Here is a 16,351-nt window from a genome sequence, read left to right on the forward strand (position 1 = left end):
ACTTGTCCACGTGTCCGTTGTCAGGTGGACTCTCCCAGTAACTGCGTTGTTGAGGGCTTGGCAGATGCTTTGGGACATGTGCTTGTGTAGTGCAGGGATGGCACACCAGGCAAAATAGCGTCGGCTGGGGACTGAGTACCGAGGGACGGCCACCGCCATAAGATTGCGGAAGGATTCCGTCTCCACCAGCCTAAAAGGCAGCATTTCCAACGCAAGCAGTCGTGAAATGTGCGAATTTAGGACTGTGGCCTGTGGGGCGTTAGCTGCGAATTTCCGCTTTCGTTCAAAGGTCTGGGATATGGACAATTGAACGCTGCGGTGGGACGTGGACGTGGACATTGATGCTGTTTCTTGAGAAACTGCCATAACAAGTGAAGACTGAGAGGAGGGGGCATCTTTACATGCAGTATGGACAGGGAATTGCCTTGCACACACAACAGGGGGTTCTATTGCACGCACAACAGTGGAAGAAGCAGTGGTGACACCCGCTGACACTGGTCGTGGACCCTGGGTTTCGCTCCACAAAGTCGGGCGCTTTGCTGCCATGTGCCTGATCATGCTGGTGGTGGTCAGGCTGGTAGTTTTGTCACCCCTGCTGATGCTGGCATGGCAGGTGGAACATATGGCCTTTTTGGGGTTATCAGCAGAGTCTTTAAAAAAATTCCAGACTCTGGAAGACCTACCCCTTGTACTGGCAACGTCCCTCGTGTTGGTGTTACGGGGAATGGTTGCCTGCCTTCTGTCTGCGGCCACCACACTGCTTCTTCCTGCCTGTTGGGGTACTCTGCCTCCCTCCCCCTGTGTGCTGCTGGCCTCACTCTGCATGTCCTCCTTCCACGTTGGGTCAGTTACTAGATCATCCACCACCTCCTCCTCTTCCACTTGCGCACCACGATCCTCCTCCTCACTTCCTGGCAATTGTGTCTCGTCATCGTCCACCTCTTGTGACAGATTGCCAACGTCGACTTCCTGTGGCCGTGGCTGTTCAAATATTTGGGCATCGCAACATGGGATCTCCTCTTCCACCACTTCAAGCGTATCAGGCGAGGGGCCCAAATATGGAAATGGACCAGTGAACAGCTCTTCAGAGTGTCCAAGTGTGGGATCACTTGCTGTCTGACGACACTCGGCATGGTGGGAGGAAGGAGCATCAGGGTGAGGAGGAGTATGCAGTCAAGACTCACGGCTACTAAGAGTTGACCGTGTGGAAGACAGACCGGAGGTGGTGGTGCCCAGGTGACTGGAAGTATTATCTGCTATCCAATTAATAACCTGTTCACACTGATCAGTTCTCAATACTGGTGTTGTTCTGTGCTTCCCTAGTAATTTGGTCAAGAAGTGGGAGCGAGAAGATGTGGCTGTTGGTTGTGGCACATTTTCACCTTGGCCACGTCCCCGTCCTCTGCACGAACCATCACCAGAACGTCCACTTCCACGTCCCTTGCCACGCGCCTTGCCCATTGTAAATGAAGTAAAATAGCTTACACTTGCACTATCAATGGAAAAAGGGTAATAAAGAGTAGATTAGAACCGTGGAAGAGGAAAACCACAGTTATTGTTTACTTTGGTATACCTCACTTTTTTAAATAGAGATATTTGCGGCTGAACAGTGAGCGACACACTCAAACTGCTTTTTTTTTAGATACCAAAGGCCCAAAACTGGATAGTACAGCGATTTGACCCGTGGAACTGCGAAACCACACTGGGATGTCGGGCCTACACAAGACTATTTTCAACAGATATATTTTTATGTCACAACAGTCAGGAGACACTACTGTTTTTCTTTACGGAAAAAACTACCAAAAGCTGAATAATAGAGATTTTTTACTGTGGGATGGCAAAACCACAGTTATTGTTTACTAGGGTATACCACACTTTTTTAAATAGAGATATTTGCGGCTGAACAGTGAGCAACACACTTAAACTGCTTTTTTTTAGATACCAAAGGCCCAAAACTGGATAGTACAGCGATTTGACCCGTGGAACTGCGAAACCACACTGGGATGTCGGGCCTACACAAGACTATTTTCAACAGATATATTTTTGTGTCACAACAGTCAGGAGACACTACTGTTTTTCTTTACGGAAAAAACTACCAAAAGCTGAATAATAGAGATTTTTTACTGTGGGATGGCAAAACCACAGTTATTGTTTACTGGGGTATACCACACTTTTTTAAATAGAGATATTTGCGGCTGAACAGAGAGCAACACACTTAAACTGCTTTTTTTTAGATACCAAAGGCCCAAAACTGGATAGTACAGCGATTTGACCCGTGGAACTGCGAAACCACACTGGGATGTCGGGCCTACACAAGACTATTTTCAACAGATATATTTTTGTGTCACAACAGTCAGGAGACACTACTGTTTTTCTTTACGGAAAAAACTACCAAAAGCTGAATAATAGAGATTTTTTACTGTGGGATGGCAAAACCACAGTTATTGTTTACTGGGGTATACCACACTTTTTTAAATAGAGATATTTGCGGTTGAACAGTGAGCGACACACTCAAACTGCTTTTTTTTAGATACCAAAGGCCCAAAACTGGATAGTACAGCGATTTGACCCGTGGAACTGCGAAACCACACTGGGATGTCGGGCCTACACAAGAATATTTTCAACAGATATATTTTTGTGTCACAACAGTCAGGAGACACTACTGTTTTTCTTTACGGAAAATATACCAAAACCTGAAGAATAGAGATTTTTTACCGTGGGATGGCAAAACCACAGTTATTGTTTACTGGGGTATACCAGACTTTTTTAAATATATAGATTTGCGGCTGAACAGTGGGCGACACACTCAAACTGTTTTTTTTTTAGATACAAATGGCCCAAAATGGATAATACAGAGGTTTGAACCGTGGAAGTGCAAAACAACATTTCTGTTTCTCTAGCCTACACCAGACTATTTTCAACAGTTATATTTGTGTCTGAAAAATCAGAGACACGCTTTTTTTTGGGGGGGGGACGACACACCAAAAGGTTAATAAGACGGGTATTTGTACAGTGTGAAGGAGGAAAAAAAAAGGAGGATTTAGATGAAAAAAAATGATTTTTCCTGGCCCCCGACACCTGGTGCTAAGTCCAGCAATTTCGGCAACAGGAGCACACAGGACTGTAATGCAGCGTTTGCTGGTATAACCACTGTGTCTCCTATACAGCCTGCCTGCCTGGTATCTGGGATGGATATTAGTCCTGAAAAGGACTGTTTGTTTGTTCTGGCAGCCTTTACAGACCCCACACTAACTATTTCGCAGTTTATATCTCTCCCTAAATCAGCAGCGCTGTCCCTACACTGTTTAATCTGGAGCGACTGTGTCCAAGATGGCGGCGCCCGGTTTTAAATACTCGAGGTGACGCTGTGCGGCCAGCCAATCACTGTAATGCCCACAACCAACATGGCTGCAGCATTACAGTGACTGGCTGGCAATCCCTGCATGTTCATTGGCTCTGTAAAGAGCGCCAAACATGCAGGGCGGAGACCCGAGCTCCCGCCAGAGTAACCCGGAAATGCTCGGTGCTCGCCGAACATCCCGAGTAGCGTGATGCTCGGGCGAGTACCGAGCAGTGTCGAGCATGTTCGCTCAACACTACTGCTGAGATGTTCAGTTTTTTCCTAAATTTCCTACGTTTTGTCCTAATTTATTAGCACACATATACCACTCACTCCTACAATCAAAGGATCAGGAAACCACTCTGAAATCAATATCCTACAATTTACCCCAACAGTAAAAAAACAACTATACACAAAATACCAAAAGATATATCAGATTATTAATGAGCAAATAAAAGACACAATCACATAAAAATAATTTTTAGAAAGGTGTAGAAAAAATGCTGTAAAGTAAGAGCGCCTTACAAATAGAAATGTTAATGATTTATTTAATCAATTAACAAAATACAAGTGAATGAACAAACGAAAAATCTAGATCCAATCAATATTTGGTGTGACCAACTTTTCACTTTAAAACAGCATCAATTCTTCTAGGTACACCTGCGCAAAGTCAGGGATTTTGTAATAATACAGTCAGGTGTCTGGTCATACACCATGGCAAGACTGAGCAAGAATACACAAGGAAGTTATACTACATCAGCAAGGTCTCTAAGGCACAAATTTCAAAGCAGATTGAGGGTTCAAGATGTGCCATTCAAGCACTTATGAAGAAGCACAAGAAAATGTGCAACGTTGAGGTCAGTAGATGCAGTGGTCGGCCAAGGAAACTTAGTGCAGCAGATGTATGACACATTATGGTTACTTTCCTTCAAAAGCGGAAGATGTCCAGCAGTGCCATCAGCTCAGAACTGGCAGCAACCAGTGGGACTCAGCTTCACTCATCTACTGTTCAGAGAAGACTAGCCAGAAGTGGTCTTCATAGCAGAATTGTGGCAAAAAAGCCATATCTTCCACATCAAAACAAGGCCAAGTGACTCAACTATGCATTAAAACAGAGGAACCAGGGTGTAGAAAATTGGCAGGATGTCCTCTGGACGGTTGAGTTAAAATATGAAAAATGCTGTTATTACAGAAGAGATTTTGTTCACTGAAGGGCTGGAGAGCAGTACAATAATGAGTGTCTGTGGGCAATAGTGATGCATAAGCACAGTGGAGGGTCATGTAAGTTTGGGGCTACATTTCAGCAAATGGAGGTGGAAATTGGGTCAGAATTATTGGTTCCCTCAGTGCTGAGATATAGAGGCAGATACTTATCCATCATGCAATATCATCAGGGAGGTCTCTGATTGGATCCAAATGTTTTCTTCAGCAGAACAACAACCCCAAACGTACAGCCAATGTCATTAAGAATTATCTTCAATGAAAAGAACAAGGAGTCCTGGAAATGATCTGGTCCCACCCAGTGGAGTAACTAGAGTCTGATAGGCCCCCACCTGCATGTTGGTTAGATGTATGGGCCCTTGTAGCGTTGTGGATCCTATAAAGATATATGTGTTCTCTCCCTATGTAGTAACGTCCCCCATCCTGGCTCCTTCTTGTAATAATCTCCCACATGCTGGGCCTTATGCTGTAACATTTTCCCCTACCTGTGCCCCTGTCTGGTAATGTCCCCATTCTGGCATCATTTCCTTCATTCTGGTTTAATGTCCCCATCCTGGTATAGTGTCCCCATTCTGATATAATGTCCCCATTTGGGTATAATGTCAATAACCTGATATAATATCCCCCATGCTGGTGTAATGCTCCCAATTCTGCTATAATGTCCCCAAAGCTGGTATAATGCCCCACATCCTGGTATAGTATCTCCAGTTCTGGCATTATGTCCCCCATGTTGCTATAATATACCCCATACTGGTATAATATCATCGTTGTGATATAATGTCCCCCATCCTGGTATAACATCATCATTGTGATATAATGTCCCCATTCTGATATAGTGTCACCCATCCGGGTATGGTTCACCCCATTCTGGTATAGTGTCCCTTATTCTGGTATAATGTCCCCAATTCTGGTATAATTTCCCCATTCTGATATAATGTTCCCATTCTGATTTAATGTCCCCCTTCCTGGTATGTTGTCCCCCTTCCGATATATTGTCCCCATTCTGATATAGTGTACTTCATCTTGTCCTTCATGCTGCTATAATATCCCCCATACTGGTATAACATCATCATTGTGATATAATGTCCCCATTCTGATATAGTGTCCTTCATCTTGGTAAAATGTCCCCATACTTTTATAGTGTCCCCATTCTGGTATAATGTCCCCATCCTGGTATAATGCCCCCCATCCTGGTTTAATGACCATCATACTGGTTTAATGTCCCTCGCCCTGGTTTAATGTCCCCCATCCTGGTACAATGCACTCCATTCTGTTACAGTGTCTCACATTCTGGCATAATGACCTAATTCTGATACAATGTCCCCATTCTGGTATAATGTACCCATTCTGGGATAATGTCCCCATCCTGGTATGGTATCTACTGAGCTGCCATCCTGGGGATGGGTTATCAATATCAGATCGGTGGGCTCCGACACGCGGCACTGGCTCTACCCATCACTTGTTTGCAACGCTCAGATGTAAATAGTTTGAAGATCTGAACATCACTGCTCCATTCACTGTACTGTGGGTCCTGCAAGTCAGCTAATATTCATGTAATAGGAGCTGATCTGCAGCACCAGGTAGCAGCCACTACACAGTGACCAGAGCTGTGATGTTCAGCTCCACAACAATGTTTACATCTGACCTCTGCCAGAGTTTCAAACAACTGAGTAGTTGAGGTGCCATGTGCCGGACCCCCACAAATCTGATATTAATGAGCTAACCAGGGAATAGGCCATCAATATGTTTGTCCTGGAAATTCCGTTTAAGGCCCACCTGCACATACTACGTATATAATATATATATGGCAAAGAGTGGGAAGGGGTTAATCACAGGCTCATAAAACGGACAAACAACACAAATATTGGTTCTATCTTTTACACATTTGGGGTAGCCCTTAAGAGGGCCGTTGGGTCAAAGAGAGAGAGAGAGAAGAGAGAGGGGAGGGAGAGATACCGGGAGATACCAAGAGAGAGAAAAAAAGAGAGACCCAACCAGTGCAAGGCTAAGCCGGGCAGGTGGTAGCGGCTATTTATACCCACTGCTGATCTCTGATTGGTGGAAAATCTGGGTGTGGCTGCTCTCTGATTGGTGGAAAATCTGGGTGTGGCTGCTCTGTGATTGGTCAGCATTATGACCTCACAGTGGCGATGACTCATACCTCCTGGGTGGTTCTTCTGGGCGGTTCTGTTTTCTGACTGGTGGAAATTCTAATCAGCATTATGACCTCACAGTGGCCGTGACTCATGTTTCATGGACTGTTCTATCTGGGTGACCTGAAACATGCTGATCTCTGATTGGTGGAAATTCAAGTCATCTTCATGACATCACAATCAGCATGTTATTACTGCTGAGTTGTTCAGTTTTTTCCTAAATTTCCTATGTTTTGTCCTAATTTATTAGCACATATATACCACTCATTCCTACAATCAAAGGATCAGGAAACCACTCTGAAATCAATATCCTACAATTTACCCCAACAGCAAAAAAACAACTATACACAAAATACCAAAAGATATATCAGATTACTAATGAGCAAATAAAAGACACTATCACATAAAAATAATTTTTAGAAAGGTGTAGAAAAAATGCTGTAAAGTAAGAACGCTTCAAAAATAGAAATGTTAATGATTTATTTAATCAATTAACAAAATACAAAGTGAATGAACAAACGAAAAATCTAGATCCAATCAATATTTGGTGTGACCAACTTTTCACTTTAAAACAGCATCAATTATTCCAGGTACATCTGCGCAAAGTCAGGGATTTTGTAATAATACAGTCAGGTGTCTGGTCATACACCATGGCAAAACTGAGCAAGAATACACAAGGAAGTTATACTACATCAGTAAGGTCTCTAAGGCACAAATTTCAAAGCAGATTGAGGGTTCAAGATGTGTCATTCAAGCACTTATGAAGATGCACAAGAAATTGTGCAACGTTGAGGTCAGTAGATGCAGTGGTCGGCCAAGGAAACTTAGTGCAGCAGATGTATGACACATTATGGTTACTTTCCTTCAAAAGCGGAAGATGTCCAGCAGTGCCATCAGCTCAGAACTGGCAGCAACCAGTGGGACTCAGCTTCACTCATCTACTGTTCAGAGAAGACTGGCCAGAAGTTCTCTTCATAGCAGAATTGTGGCAAAAAAGCCATATCTTCCACATCAAAACAAGGCCAAGTGACTCAACTATGCATTAAAACAGAGGAACCAGGGTGTAGAAAATTGGCAGGATGTGCTCTGGACGGTTGAGTCCAAATATGAAAAATGTTGTTATTACAGAAGAGATTTTGTTCACTAAAGGGCTGGAGAGCAGTACAATAATGAGTGTCTGTGGGCAATAGTGATCCATAAGCACGTTGGAGGGTCCTGTAAGTTTGGGGCTGCATTTCAGCAAATGGAAGTGGGAATTGGGTTAGAATTATTGGTTCCTTCAATGCTGAGATATAGAGGAAGATACTTATCCATCATGCAATATCATCAGGGAGGTGTCTGATTGGATCCAAATGTTTTCTTCAGCAGAACAACAACCCCAAACGTACAGCCAATGTCATTAAGAATTATCTTCAATGTAAAGAACAAGGAGTCCTGGAAATGATCTGGTCCCACCCAGTGGAGTAACTAGAGTCTGATAGGCCCCCACCTGCATGTTGGTCAGATGTATGGGCCCTTGTAGCGTTCTGGATCCTATAAAGATATATGTGTTCTCTCCCTATGTAGCAATGTCCCCCATCCTGGCTCCTTCTTGTAATAATCTCCCACATGCTGGGCCTTATGCTATAACATTTTCCCCCACCTGTGCCCCTGTCTGGTAATGTCCCCATTCTGGCATCATTTCCTTCATTCTGGTTTAATGTCCCCATCCTGGTATAGTGTCCCCATTCTGATATAATGTCCCCATTTTGGTATAATGTCTCTAACCTGGTATAATATCCCCATGCTGGTGTAATGCTCCCAATTGTGCTATAATGTCCCCAAAGCTGGTATAATGCCCCACATCCTGGTATAGTATCTCCAGTTCTGGCATTATGTCCCCCATGTTGCTATAATATACCCCATACTGGTATGATATCATCGTTGTGATATAATGTCCCCCATCCTGGTATAACATCATCATTGTGATATAATGTCCCTATTCTGATATAGTGTCACCCATCTGGGTATGGTGTACCTCATTCTGGTATAGTGTCCCTTATTCTGGTATAATGTCCCCAATTCTGGTATAATTTCCCCATTCTGATATAATGTCCCCATTCTCATTTAATGTCCCCCTTCCTGGTATGTTGTCCCCCTTCCGATATATTGTCCCCATTCTGATATAGTGTCCTTCATCTTGGTAAAATGTCCCCATACTAGAATAGTGTCCCCATTCTGGTATAATGTCCCCATCCTGGTATAATGCCCCCCATCCTGGTTTAATGACCATCATACTGGTTTAATGTCCCTCGCCCTGGTTTAATGTCCCCCATCCTGGTACAATGCACTCCATTCTGTTACAGTGTCTCACATTCTGGCATAATGACCTAATTCTGATACAATGTCCCCATTCTGGTATAATGTACCCATTCTGGCATAATGTCCCCCATCCTGGTATGGTATCTACTGAGCTGCCATCCTGGGGATGGGTTATCAATATCAGATCGTTGGGCTCCGACACGCGGCACTGGCTCTACCCATCACTTGTTTGCAACGCTCAGATGTAAATAGTTTGAAGATTTGAACATCACTGCTCCATTCACTGTACTGTGGGTCCTGCAAGTCAACTAATATTCATGTAATAGGAGCTGATCTGCAGCACCAGGTAGCAGCCACTACACAGTGACCAGAGCTGTGATGTTCAGCTCCACAACAATGTTTACATCTGACCTCTGCCAGAGTTTCAAACAACTGAGTAGTTGAGGTGCCACGTGCCGGACCCCCACAAATCTGATATTAATGAGCTAACCAGGGGATAGGCCATCAATATGTTTGTCCTGGAAATTCCGTTTAAGGCCCACCTGCACATACTACGTATATAATATATATATATATGGCAAAGAGTGGGAGGGGGTTAATCACAGGCTCATAAAACGGACAAACAACACAAATATTGGTTCTATCTTTACACATTTGGGGTAGCCCTTAAGAGGGCCGTTGGGTCAAAGAGAGAGAGAGAGAGAAGAGAGAGGGGAGGGAGAGATACCGGGAGATACCAAGAGAGAGAAAAAAGAGAGACCCAACCGGTGCAAGGCTAAGCCGGGCAGGTGGTAGCGGCTATTTATACCTACTGGTGATCTCTGATTGGTGGAAAATCTGAGTGTGGCTGCTCTCTGATGTGGAAAATCTGGGTGTGGCTGCTCTGTGATTGGTCAGCATTATGACCTCACAGTGGCGATGACTCATACCTCCTGGGTGGTTCTTCTGGGCGGTTCTGTTTTCTGACTGGTGGAAATTCTAATCAGCATTATGACCTCACAGTGGCCGTGACTCATGTTTCATGGACTGTTCTATCTGGGTGACCTGAAACATGCTGATCTCTGATTGGGGGAAATTCAAGTCATCATCATGACATCACAATCAGCATGTTATTACTGCTGAAATGTTCAGTTTTTTCCTAAATTTCCTATGTTTTGTCCTAATTTATTAGCACATATATACCACTCATTCCTACAATTAAAGGATCAGGAAACCACTCTGAAATCAATATCCAATATCCGCTCTCCACAGGGGAGATTAGCAATCAAGAAAGAAGGAATTTTTTTTTTTTTTTTTTTTTTTTAATTTATTTTTTATTTACATTTCCCCACATCCTAGTTGAGTGATATGGATTTTTATGTGACCAATCGGGAATCACATAGGGAATTCCTAGTATGCAAAGCTTTGGATGATCCTGGTGGTGTACCCAAATCCTCACACAAATTAATTGATCTTCACCATTTAAGCGAAGTGGATAAGAAACACCTGATGGAATTGTTCCATGAATATGAGAATAAGTGCAAAGTAGAGATTACGAATCACCTTGATGCAATATTTTTGAAACGTTATTTATCCGAAGGCATAGCACCTAAGGGTTTGCGCTTATCTCAGAAGTCCTCTTTCCCGCAGGACCCTGACTTTACTAAACTCTGGGATGAATTTTCCTTACAATGCTCATTAGGGATGATACAATTATTAATTCAGAAGAGGGTTTCCTTAGCAGAAAAAGCCTTGAGTGATATGGTCTCTTTAAGAACTAGTATTGACTATTATTCCTTTTCTTTGGATTACAAGGATTTGGATTCCAAATTGAGAATAAGACTAAGTAAATTAGAGGACGATATAATTAGAAAAAAGGTGGCAAAACTTTTACGAGTTAGGGGCTTCACTGATTTAGATGAATTTATGGAGGTCTCCCCACAGCCGATACTGGAAGGCCCACAGGTCCCAATCCAAATCTCACAAAAGTCAGTGGGGGTTGAATCGCATTTAGATCAATTACCCAGTAGTAATTCCTTAAGTGTACTAAAAACGGACAAACAGAGGAATTTCTACGAATTGCATAAAAAAACTTTGAAGAAGGGTTCCTTGTTTCATAAGCAAACGGTGGATGATACCATGCCAGGGACTCAAAAGGTATTATCACTTGTAACGAACAGATCACATGACACTATAATTAATTTGGACACCTCTGCACCCCATACACGGCTATGGGCTCCGGTAATATTGCCTTATCCACCAGTCCCCATTGAGACAGAATCTACTGTTCCATGTATTTCCCCCACTTTTGATTTTGGTTTAGACCTTTCACAACCACTAGTCTCCACACAAGGTAATACGGATTCCCTTAATTTATCCCTATTAACTACACATGAAGTTATTTATTCCCAAAAAACCCAAACACAGTCCCTTTCTCCACTTGATGAAGCGATGTACCAAATTCTACCTGAACCTTTGCCAGAACCTCCTGCTATACCAGTACCTTCAGCTGTGCCACCTATAAGAGATTATATATTCCCAATAACTAGTATAATAGATAATATAGCCCCAAAAACTGCATTGTGTTTGAATCCTCAACAGGACTCCATGCCTTTACACCCATCTGAAATAATTATTGAGGATTCAGCTAATAAAATAAACATTGAGATAGTAAGCAGTGAATCAAGGGGTAATGAGATTGACCTAATCCTCAATAAACCTCCTCCTAGGTTGAACTTTTCCTCCTCACTGGATCTTATTGTACCTTTACAAGAAGTAGTGGCTAATGATTCTTTGTTGCCATCTGTTGAATTAGTAAGGAAATCTCCTTCTCCTAAGACTCTCAAGAACACAAAAATTACACAGTTTTTTCGGGTGGCTCCAGGGCGCCACCCAAAAAGAAAAAGAGGAGGCGTGGATGCAGAGGCAGTGGACGAAGCTTCCGCCGAGCTGTTGATGGCGACAGATCTCACATTGAAAAGGATGAAAATCAATTAAAATCCCTTTCTGACTGTTCCTCTGAGTGCACTGGGATTTTTAATATCTCCGATATTACTCTCACAGAGGAACAAGTGTCACTACTTAAAAGGGGCCTTTCATTTTGCCCAAACTCACTGGCTAATCCCTTTACCTTGTATCTTGATTTTAATGAGTACATGAGGAAATTAACTGTTCAACGCCATTTTATTTTAGAAAGGCAGCACAAAAAATGTGGTCCAATTGATATGATGAGTGCCCCTAATGAACCTCTTACAGATGGGTTCCAACATGTTAACCCAAAAAATACCAGTAAATTTTTCCCTTTACATCATAGGGGCCCCCACTTGGAAACCTTCCAACATTTAGCCTTAAAAGAAATCCGGTCCTTTGCGAATATTAGAAAAAGAGATAATCTAACTCCGGGGGAAAGGCAGGCTATTAATACTCTAAGAGAAATTAGGGAGATTGTTATAAAGAATGCGGATAAGGGGGGGGGCATAGTGGTGATGAATCGCGTTTGGTATCTGAGTGAAGGTAAACGAATTCTCGACGACGTAAATTACTATGAGAGACTTGATAATGATCCTTCCGTCTCTATTTTTATAAATTACAATAAACTTATTAAGAATGCCTATGCTCGAGGCATTTTAAATAAGAAAGAGATGAAATTTTTAAACATCTTGAGGTATCAGACCCCTTTTTTCTATTTTCTGCCCAAAGTCCATAAGGACGCCAAAAACCCTCCTGGCCGCCCCATAATTTCAGGGGTAGGTTCTATTACTTGCAACTTATCACATTATATAGACCTTTTTTTGCAAAAGTTTGTTCTTAAGTTAGCGTCCTATCTGAAGGACTCATCCCAATTGATCAGACACCTTAGAGATGTTCCTTCAGTGCAAGGTTGTTTGCTGATGACTTTAGACGTCACAGCTCTTTAGCTCTTTATTCCAATATTCCTCATGAGCTAGGCATATGTGCGGTAGATCATTTTCTGTCCATGGATGATACTATCTTGGACGACCAGAAGGAATTTCTTAAGATGGGGATCCTATTCATTTTGAACTATAATGTTTTTACTTTTGGGACATCTGTTTACAAGCAGTTGAGGGGCTGCGCGATGGGGACGAGATTCGCCCCCAGTTACGCTAACTTGCTTATGGGGGTGTTTGAGTCTGTCTTCATCGCGCAGTCCCCCTCTGCAGCTGGACATGTTCTCCTCTACAAGCGTTTCATTGATGATCTCTTCTTTTTGTGGTCAGGGACTAAAGAGGAGGCATCTATGTTTGTGGAAGAATTAAATTTGAATACATGGGGTCTTACCTTTACAGCAACTGTGTCTGAAACAGCCCTCCATTATTTGGACCTTTTGGTGCGGGTTGACTCGTCGGGGAGGTTGTCCACGTCTACCCATTTTAAACAGGTTGATGTTAACAGCTACCTTTGCTTTGACAGTGTACACCTCCCTAGATGGGTCAGAAACGTACCATATGGCCAATACTGGAGGATCAGAAAAAACTGCACTAATAATTCTGATTTTGCCCTGGAGGCCAAAATCCTCAACAAATGGTTCAGGCAAAAAGGATATCCACGGAAATTACAGAGTGATGCCTTTCAGAAATGTAGAGCATTATCTCCAGAGTCCTGTATCAAAAAACTCCAGCTCCGTTCCCAAGACAGTATTGTTAAGAGTATGACTTCGGCCAGTGATAAAAACCCTGATGACGCTACTGAGTTGAGTAACTGGAGCCTGGTGACTACTTATAACCAGTCTCACAGGAACATCCAGAAGTTACTAGACAAATTCTGGTTTATCTTTAAGAGCGATCCGGACCTCTCTAGGCACCTTCCTGATAAACCAAGGGTGGTGTTCAGAAGGGGTAAGAACCTCCGCAATATGGTGGCTCCTAGCAATACGCTATGTGAATCCTCTCCAACCCAATCTACCAGCATGGGCAATTTGATCAGTGGTTGTTTCTCTTGTGGGTCCCCAAAATGCATGTGTTGCCAGAGCATCTTTAGTGGTTCAAAGACTTTCTCCTCGAATACCACTGGCAAAACATATACCATTAGACAATTTTTAAACTGTCACTCCATGTTCGTGGTATATCTTCTTGAATGTACGTGCGGCCTACAATACGTGGGCCATACGATACAGGCCATGCATGCGCGGATGAATAATCATAGGTCTAACATTCGTAGTGGTTTCCTTCTACATAGCGTTTCTAAACATTTTTCTGTGGTGCATAATAAGGATCCTACTGACTTAAGGCTTAAAATCATTGATCAGATTGCTGAAACCACGACTGAAAGCTTGGGTCGTTTAATTAATCGTGAGAGTTATTGGATTTTTAGATTGGGCACTCTGTCCCCTGAGGGCCTTAATTTAACAATTGAGAATGCGATTCATTAACCCTATTTCCCTCTTGGTTCTTATTCACGCATTACTAGTTTTTATTTCATTTTTTTTTTTTTTTTTTTATTAATTTTATATTTTATTCATAATCCCTGCTTTTAGTACATCATGACATTATTGGGTATACTGTGGCATGTTTTATCCTCTCTTTTAACCTGCTGATCTAATGTAGTATTTATATTCATATTTATATGATATTCATTTCTTTTACTTACTTTTTTTTTTTTTTTTAACTTCCTGTTTTGTATTTCCTGTGTTGTCATAATTGTTAGTGTCCTTTGATTGGTGCACCTACCCTATATAATGGTTGCTCTTTCATTTGCTCTCTAATCTACCTGAGGAAGATAGCGTATGCTATCGAAACGCGTCGTGGCGTTAGAGAGCGTACTAAACAATAAAAGGTTTGTGTGTTATAACCTAATCCACTGTCTAGTTGTTCTAGCGCTTCACTAACACCGCAGAATTCCTTCTTTCTTCATTCTGGTATAATGTCCCCATCCTGGTATAATGCCCCCCATCCTTGTTTAATGACCATCATACTGGTTTAATGTCCCTCGCCCTGGTTTAATGTCCCCCATCCTGGTACAATGCGCTCCATTCTGTTACAGTGTCTCACATTCTGGCATAATGACCTAATTCTGATGCAATGTCCCCATTCTGGTATAATGCACCCATTCTGGCATAATGTCCCCCATCCTGGTATGGTATCTACTGAGCTGCCATCCTGGGGATGGGTTATCAATATCAGATCGGTGGGCTCCGACACGCGGCACTGGCTCTACCCATCACTTGTTTGCAACGCTCAGATGTAAATAGTTTGAAGATCTGAACATCACTGCTCCATTCACTGTACTGTGGGTCCTGCAAGTCAGCAAATATTCATGTAATAGGAGCTGATCTGCAGCACCAGGTAGCAGCCACTACACAGTGACCAGAGCTGTGATGTTCAGCTCCACAACAATGTTTACATCTGACCTCTGCCAGAGTTTCAAACAACTGAGTAGTTGAGGTGCCACATGCCAGACCCCCACAAATCTGATATTAATGAGCTAACCAGGGGTAGGCCATCAATATGTTTTCCTGGAAATTCCGTTTAAGGCCCACCTGCACATACTACGTATATAATATATATATATGGCAAAGAGTTGGAAGGGGTTAATCACAGGCTCATAAAACGGACAAACAACACAAATATTGGTTCTATCTTTTACACATTTGGGGTAGCCCTTAAGAGGGCCGTTGGGTCAAAGAGAGAGAGAGAGAGAAGAGAGAGGGGAGGGAGAGATACCGGGAGATACCAAGAGAGAGAAAAAAAGAGAGACCCAACCAGTGCAAGGCTAAGCCGGGCAGGTGGTAGCGGCTATTTATACCCACTGCTGATCTCTGATTGGTGGAAAATCTGGGTGTGGCTGCTCTCTGATTGGTGGAAAATCTGGGTGTGGCTGCTCTGTGATTGGTCAGCATTATGACCTCAAATTGGCGATGACTCATACCTCCTGGGTGGTTCTTCTGGGCGGTTCTGTTTTCTGACTGGTGGAAATTCTAATCAGCATTATGACCTCACAGTGGTCGTGACTCATGTTTCATGGACAAAAGATATATCAGATTATTAATGAGGAAATAAAAGACACAATCACATAAAAATCATTTTTAGAAAGGTGTAGAAAAAATGCTGTAAAGTAAGAACGCTTCAAAAATAGAAATGTTAATGATTTATTTAATCAATTAACAAAATACAAAGTGAATGAACAAACGAAAAATCTAGATCCAATTAATATTTGGTGTGACCAACTTTTCACTTTAAAACAGCATCAATTATTCCAGGTACACCTGCGCAAAGTCAGGGATTTTGTAATAATACAGTCAGGTGTCTGGTCATACACCATGGCAAGACTGAGCAAGAATACACAAGGAAGTTATACTACATCAGCAAGGTCTCTAAGGCACAAATTTCAAAGCAGATTG

The sequence above is a fragment of the Phyllobates terribilis genome, unplaced genomic scaffold (assembly GCF_046119375.1).
Source record: "Phyllobates terribilis strain yellow unplaced genomic scaffold, ASM4611937v1 Scaffold_27__1_contigs__length_16484149, whole genome shotgun sequence".
In the NCBI taxonomy this organism is placed as follows: domain Eukaryota; kingdom Metazoa; phylum Chordata; class Amphibia; order Anura; family Dendrobatidae; genus Phyllobates; species Phyllobates terribilis.